At 43.4% G+C, this 7,796-nt stretch overlaps 1 protein-coding gene across 2 annotated transcripts in view; it reads left to right on the top strand.

Moving 5' to 3' along the window:
- Positions 1–817: 817 nt before the first annotated feature.
- Positions 818–7,796, top strand: part of FAM83B (family with sequence similarity 83 member B) — a 74,717-nt gene continuing 67,738 nt past the window's right edge. The window contains exon 1 of one of the 2 annotated variants that reach the window (XM_036318259.1): positions 818–1,044. The gene's annotated coding sequence lies outside the window, so the exon portion shown is untranslated. Of the gene's footprint in view, positions 1,128–7,796 lie in introns of both variants that reach the window. The other variant, XM_036318258.1, reaches the window with a different exon arrangement.

Below are 7,796 nucleotides of genomic sequence, written 5' to 3'. Positions count from 1 at the left end.
AATTTTATTAACTTGTTTTTATATTAAAACCAAATTATAAAGTTTCTAATGCCATAACATTTGACCCATAGCATTTGACTTAGGGTGACCTGCTATCACTCAGGTGTTCCTTTTCAAAAAGTGTCTTTTCACCCTGTTCGGTGGATCAGTGGTTAGAGCACAGGCCCACAAACCAAAAAATCCTGGGTTCCATTCCTGGTCAAGGGCACGTACCTGGGCTGCAAGTTTGATTGATCCCTGGCAATAGGGCTATGCGGGAAGCAACTGATCATGTCACATGGATGTTTCTCTCTCTCTCCCCCTCCCTCCCTTCCACTCTCTCTAAAAATCAATGGAAAAAATATCCTTGGGTAAAGATTAACAAACAAAACAAAGCAAAACAGTGTCTTTTCATTCCAAGTCAGTAACCAGGGCAGTCCCACGTTGGAACCAAATCTTTAATGATACTTAAAATTCTTCTTCCATAGAAAAAGGTAAATGCACAAGTACTCTTTCTTCCACCTTTCCACTTCCTGTCTTTTCCAAGACCCGAAACTAACTCTCAGGGGGTCCGATCGGGGTCTGCATTGCTGGCTGCCGATGCGAATGATCAAGTGTGGGCTGCATCCGCCCCACTCCCGAGGGTGGTGGGACCCTGGCTCTCACCCTGCGGCCCCTGGGCCTCCCCTGGGTGCACTCGGAGCGCAGGAAGGGCGGGGAACGGGAGCACAGCCCGGCCCCGCCAGGCCCACCCTCTTCCCAGGTGAGCGCCACCGCCCTCCCAGGTCTCGGCTCGCCCGGGACCGTGGGGACTGGGAGTCATTGCCGGGTTGGCTGGAGGGCGGGCAGGAAAGAAAGCTCCAGACTTTGCCGGGGGAGGGTTGGGTGTTGGAGTTCAGACAGGTTCCGAGGCGCTTTCTGGCTGCACGGAGTTTGGTGTGACAGGACCGCGGGCTTGTTGGAACTGGTCCCCGCACCCGCCCTCGCTCCGCTCGGCACCTCGCCCCGGGGGTGCGGGCGCGCAGGGGGCCGGACGGAGCTTCGCCGCCGACCTGACGCCGGCAGGTAACTCCTCTCCCCTCCCTCGCGCTCCCGCTTCCTGGGCGGCAAAGCGGCGGCGGCGCGGCTCCGGGCGGCGGCTCCTGGGGGTAAGCGGGGCTCCCGGCTCCCCTCCAGCGAGCGGCGGGCGGGCGGGAGGGGCGGGCGGGCGGGAGGGGCGCGCGGCGGGGCGGGGACTGCGCCCACCGGGGCCGCGCGGACGGGAAGGGACCTCTCCCCGCGAGCGCGCGCGGGGTCGGAAATTGACCAGGGCGCGGAGTCTGTTTTCGTTCCTCCCTGGGCGCGCCAGGGAGTTAGGAAGTTGGAAAAGTGAAGTCCCGGGCGGAGTGGGTTCGGCTTCCCCGGGGACAGGCGTTGCCCGCCGTGGACGTGGGGTTTGTTTCCTCTTTCTGCGGAGAGGACGCGTGGAGAGGGGCCTGGAAGAGCCTCCTGGGAGGAAGGGTGGAGGTGGAGGTGGAGGTGCGTGTGTGTAGGGGGGGGGGGGGCGGTACGGAGAAAAGGTGGGGAGCTTAGGCTGCAGGGGGGCGTGGGGTGGTCTTTAGATCTCGCTCGAGGAGCAGGACTGGAAAAGGAAAAGTTTTTCTTGCGAAAAATCTCTTTTTGATCTGTATCCAATCCCGCTTCTGCCTCCTGATTAGTGGTGGACCGTGCTTTTCCCCGTGCCTTTGATTTGCTGGCCAGGTGCTTGTGGGATATACTGTCTCCGATCTGGGGAACCACTGTTCTAGGTTGTGGTCACCTTCAAAAGGGAGTGTGACTAGCGGAGATTGCTCCTGGCAAGGTACTGGAAACTTCAGTCCTGGTCTTCGTGACATGCCGGGAGAAGTATTCCCTATATGTATAAGGTGGGTGAGGAGGCAGATAATGTGTGTGTGTTAGTTGTTGAAATCCTGGGGCCTGTAAAGAGACAATAGTGCTTTATAGGGTGGAGTCTGAGGTTATGGGAACACAGGATAGCGTGTTGACTATCATGAAGGGATGAGGTTATAGGGTCTCTGACTTGGAAGTGTAGATGAGAACCAAGGAGGCCAGAACACTAAAAAAAAAAAGAAAAGAAAAGAAAAGAAAAGCCACGCTGGTGGCAGGCAGCAAAGGCCCGACTCATGTTCAACAGCTCACATCCAGATCCCCGCATGCTGCACACCTTACCAGGCTCCTTACGGACAGGCACCTCCCTTTCCCTTTCTCATCCCCAACAAGTGCCAGAGCCCCAGGGAAATCCATGACTGGCTGAATCCGCCCTGACAAGCCATAGGATAATGACAAAAGGGACTTGTGAGAGAAAGCTGGTCTTTCTGTTTTTTCAAAGTAGCTTAAGAATGAGGATGGTGTGAAACAGGATAAAGGAGGGAGGTGTGGGTGAGCCTTTGTTTTGTTGGCTTTCTCCCCCTCTTCCTACAGTTCCCAGCAGGGTAGGAGCCCCACACTTTCCAGCTCCAGATTCCACCTCCCTTGCTTTTGGGCCTAGGTCACACGTGGTGCACACATCTATGACTGGTGCTGACTGCGCCCTACAGAGCCTGCCTGAGGGGCTGGGTGGATCCTGCCTTCACAGCTGGCACATTCTAGACCGCAGATGCTCCGAGTGTATTGTGGGAAGCATCACCAAGGGAGCAGTTGTTGAAAGGGATTGCACAGATGCAGACAACCGCCCCTCAGGTGCTGACTCAGTGATGTCTCTTGTGATTACTCTCTGGAGATGATTACTTTAACTATAACTGAGTAAATGCTTTGGGGATGGGTTAATTTTATTATTGGTTTTATTATAAACCCCTCCTGGTACCAGAGCTCCTTTCAGTTTACAGTGGAGGTTCATACACTGAGTATTTTCTTGACCACAATTTACCCTGCAACAACTCATCTACCTGTTTCCCATTCAATTATATTACTCAGTAAAGAGTTTCCAAGAGTTAACATTGTACATTAAGTTGGCGGAATATTGTGGTGAAACTGTGGCCCCAGGAAAGCAGGCTTCTTCTGTAACATAAATCTGGTTGGCGGAGGCCTTTTGAAAAGGCCCCACTTAGCTTAATTTAACCAATTATTTGTAAAATTACAGGTTGGCCTTGTTTAGCTAGTTAGGTAACTTTACATGTCTCTCCCTCTGTAACTTGCAAAATATTGAGTGCTCCAGGGATATTTCACAATCCACAATTTGTTAAACACAATGTTACTGTTAATTTTGAAGTGTACTTTTGTTCATTTAAGTATTTCTCATCTGGAAATGTAATGTATTTTAGAACTTTGTTGGTGAGTTTATCATTTGAAAATCAGAATACATTCTCTTCCTTGTCCCACCCTTCCAGCATGGAAATACAGTTCTAAATGATGGTTATGGATTTGAAAGATACCATTTTATCTTTCAAAAAAAGTTAAATTTTGTACAACTAACACCTAAGTTCCATAAAAAAAAAGATAATTCCGCTCACATTTCTCTGAGAAAATGTGCTGAAGCCTTCAGGTGGTGCCTCTTTCCTACGGGTGGGCCAATGGGCATTGGCACTGTTTTGAGGTGTCTGTCACACCCTACCAGGGTGAGTAGGGATCCCAGGGGGATGGGCACTGCCAGGCCTTGGAGACTGAATACTGTGGGGTGGTGATACAGGAGCTGGGGAAATGGTGAACTCCAGTAGAAAGGGTAGTTTGGAGGTCAAGTAGAGTGGAAGCATATTGGCTGGAAGATTCGGGAGGAGAGTTTATTAGGGTGTCAGGAGGCTAACATACCCAGGAAATAGGGGTGGGAAATTAGAGAGGCAAAAGATGTTTTCAGCAGCTATGATTGTGTGAGGAAGATAAGCCTGGGTTGGAGAGATGGTCCAAATAGAAGGAATTTTCCCACCCATTGGGTACGTCTGTGTTGAATAACATGATGGTGAATGATATGAGGAATCTTTTCCTCTGGGGACATCTCTAATTACTATCCAGTTTGTATTTTTGTTTTTATTTTATTTTCACAAAGTCCCTAGGAGTGAGGCCAGCTGTCCCCTTAAGGCACATGACATTTATCTTTTGAGCTATGTGTCAAGTAATTTGTAGACTGCTCCCATCCCTTAGTCATGGTCAACCTCTTGAGTACTGGTGCAGGGTCAGGTGTAATATCTGTGTTACTGTCAGTGGCTCATTTTAAAGAGTTTATACACAAGCTAAGGAGTCATGATATCTCAAGGTCATAACTGCGCTCTTGCACTCCATCCATTCATTAAATGTGTGTATTGACAGTTGTGTACCAACAATGTGTTCCACTCTGGGAATATGAAGGTAGCAAGATACTGTTATTGAATCTTAGGAAGCTCACTGTTGGGTTCCCAATAACCATTATTAAGTACAAACAGAAATTAATGGATCAGGTCCATTTACTTAGTACTGCCTTCATATTCTCTGAAGGTCTCATCAGATATTATATATTTCATTAATTGAGAAATAGAACATTAACAGACCTTAATTAGTTGTGCTTTTGGAGAAAGTACTTACATTCAATCGGCCTCTCAGGTTTTTTTATTGGTGTGGTAAAGGGTTTGGACTACATGATCAGTAGTGTGTCACAGTCTGCTCTGAAATTCTCTGAGGTCACTTCTAATCAAGGGTACCATAAAATAACGTTAACTATAAGGCCTCCCCAAAGTATCACTGGGAAGCTCATTATTTCCACATCCATTGCCAAATTTTCATTTCAAAGGGTTTTAGTTTTCTTTTTGTCATCAGGTTGCTTTTCTAATTATATAACCATTACTCACTTGGGTAAGAAAAGGCAGTTTTCAAAGCACTAAAAAGTGGCATCTTCCACCTCATTGGCTGTAATAGAATCAGTCGACTGGAAGGCCTGCCTACGCTGTTATTTATATACATGCACAAGCAATGGATGGCTTTAATTCTTAACAGCACATGTCTCCAAATGCTTAGTCTTATCCGACTCATTCAACAGTTGTTTCCTGATGTTTTAAAAAATGTGTTTTTCTCAAATTTAACTTTGAGTTATTTATCAGAGAAGAGTGAAATACATCAAAGTTGTTTCTAGAGCAGTGGTTCTCAACCTTCCTAATGCCGCGACCCTTTAATACAGTTCTTCATGTTGTGGTGACCCCCCATTTCATTGTTACAAATTGAACATAATTAAAGCATAGTGATTAATCACAAAAACAATATGTAATTATATATGTATTTTCTGGTGGTCTTAGGCGACCCCTGTGAGGGTCGTTCAACTCCCAAAGGGGTCGCGACCCACAGTTTGAGAACTGCTGTTCTAGAGTAAGGAACTATTGACAGTGTTCCCCAGTTGTTGTTTTTTTTGCATCTCCACCCTTTCTTTCCTTTCTCATCTATATTGTCCCTTTATTCCTTTTGTCTGATCTTATCTTTTCTGGCCCCTTTTTGTTTCTTCTTGTTCTTTGTCTTTCCTGTCCTTTATTTCTTCTCAGTGTTTTCTCTTCCCTTTCTTTCTTATCCCTTGTCACCCCTTGCCTTCTTTACTCATCTCCTCATCCTTTTGTTTTCTTTTTCTACTCTATTTTTTTTAATCTTTCTTTTCCCTCTTCTCCCATTTCACACTTCTATTTATTTGTCTATTTCTCCAACTGTTCAACTATTTATTCATTTATGTTTTCTTTAATTTCTATCTGTCATCTCTTCTATTAGTATAGTTCTTTATTTTGGTACCTTATACAATTTGGGGAATAGTAGTCTCCAGTAGCTAAAATATATTATAAATAAAGTGTCCAGTTATACTTTAAATGCTAACTACAATATTTTTCTGTCATTTTGTACATTTAAAAAAATGTATTTGCCATTAGCAATGGAGCATGTGTACAATGATCATCCTGATAAAACTAATGATTTACCTCTTTTGGCACATCAGTGATTTTCCATTTTTTTAAGTCAATTTATTAGATAAACATTGTATCACTAGCATGAAGACTTTCATTTTTCCATTTTCCAAAATCTTGCAAGTTCAATTTGCAAGAAAGTATTCAAATAAGAGTGCACATCATACTGTAAAAAGAAAGGTAATGTTATTAAAACTCCTGAAACTGCATATTGATATGCTGATAGCCTCACTGTGGAGGTCATTGAAACATTTGTTAATTGGTGGATTAAAGACTGGATTTATCACACAAAAAAGTACTTTGAGTATCAGTGTCCAATGCAGAAAAATTGAAGGTCAAAAGAACTAATTAGACTTTTCTTTAAAAAAAATCTCAGTGTAAAATGATACCAAAGAATATTAAAATTATAGCAAAATTCTACATTTGCTATGTCTATTAATATCAGGCAAAAAAAAAACACAAACAAACCCAAAACCCGTCAGTTTATATATATTGAAAGTAATATAAAAAGTGCTCTATTGCAAAAGCATTTATTTGTGCAATACTAGACGAATTCTAGTACACTCATATCTACAAGTATGATCTCAGAATGCAGTCACTTCTGGAACACACTCAAAGCCTAGATTCAGAGCCCTGTTGTTGAGAAAGGATCTTCAAGCTATTTTAAATTCCACATTTGTTTTTAGAGAATATTTACTCCCTTTTAGCAGATTAAATCTTATTTGTAGAAGAGTTAGCACACAAAAAAATTAAAAATGCATAAAGTCTTTTCAAGGATATTGGATCCAAAATGTGATCCCCCAGAAAGTTGGGACAGGAGCCCTCGAGCATAAGTAGGTGTGTTTGTATATCACACATAGGGTGAATGACTGGATAAAATTATTCAGTGTTTGAGTTAAAGAAACTAATTGTTATCTTTGATTTTAATATCACAACTTAGTGGTACCATTATTGGAGGGAGACCCCTAACAGTTCAATTTATTTTTTATACATTTCATGTAATTTTCTTGATTTGTGTAGAAGATGGTTAAAACTGAAGAAAGAGAGGATAGTCATAGTGTAATCAGTGATGACACCTTCCAAAGAATGCTAAGGTCTTTCCTCTTCAAAATGCATGTTGTAGGAATTGCTAAATACTAGCCACATTTATGGGGGGAGCTAAGTTGAGAGACTAAGAGGTGAGTCCTGCCTTTGAAATCAGAACTCTGACCAGCAAAGAGTGGAAAGAGCAAGATTCACACACCTGCACAAGTGTACACACACACGAAAGTAAATTGTGCGGGACAGAAAGTCACCAGTGATAGCCATGATACCATGTGGCCAAGCCATCGCCTTCTTCAGATGGGCCTTAAGGACAAATGAAAGTGAAACAAGGGCTGCCAGGTGCCTTTTCTGGTTCAGGTCTGGTTTAGGCAAAGGTGACTAGAGTTTTATAAACATCAGCTGTGTCGCAGTTATAGTCTTCCAGGTTAGAACCATTGTCAGAGGACTTAAACACAATTGTGAAGAGAGATTACAGGAAACCCAGGTTCACATGTAATCCCATCTATACAAATCCAGCAGCTTTTTACACATTTAAAGATGTATTTGCTTATATCTTGATTCATTTCAGCGTGTGCTAGTGTTCTATAAACAAGTGAGAGGAGCCAATACAGATTATTTTGGAAACAATTAAAGGTCTGAACTAGTGTGGGGTAGTTTTCGAATCAGGTTTGTTTTTTTTTTAAATTTCTGGGGGAAAAATAAAACATCATTTTATTTCAACTGTGATATAGCTGTATAAAGAGGCTTGATTAAAAGTGAATTCTAAGGGAAAAGACTAATAAAGGATTGCTAGGCACTGAGGTTGTTTTAGATGTTCTGATTATGTGTGTGGATTTTTACGCAAATTGAAATTAATCTTTTCTGGCTAGGTATATTGTTGACATTTAATATTTT

Source organism: Myotis myotis, unplaced genomic scaffold (genome assembly GCF_014108235.1).
Source record: "Myotis myotis isolate mMyoMyo1 unplaced genomic scaffold, mMyoMyo1.p scaffold_m19_p_7, whole genome shotgun sequence".
NCBI classification, from domain to species: domain Eukaryota; kingdom Metazoa; phylum Chordata; class Mammalia; order Chiroptera; family Vespertilionidae; genus Myotis; species Myotis myotis.
The sequence above is the reverse complement of the archived record's forward strand: the minus strand, read 5'-3'. Positions and strand labels throughout refer to the sequence as shown.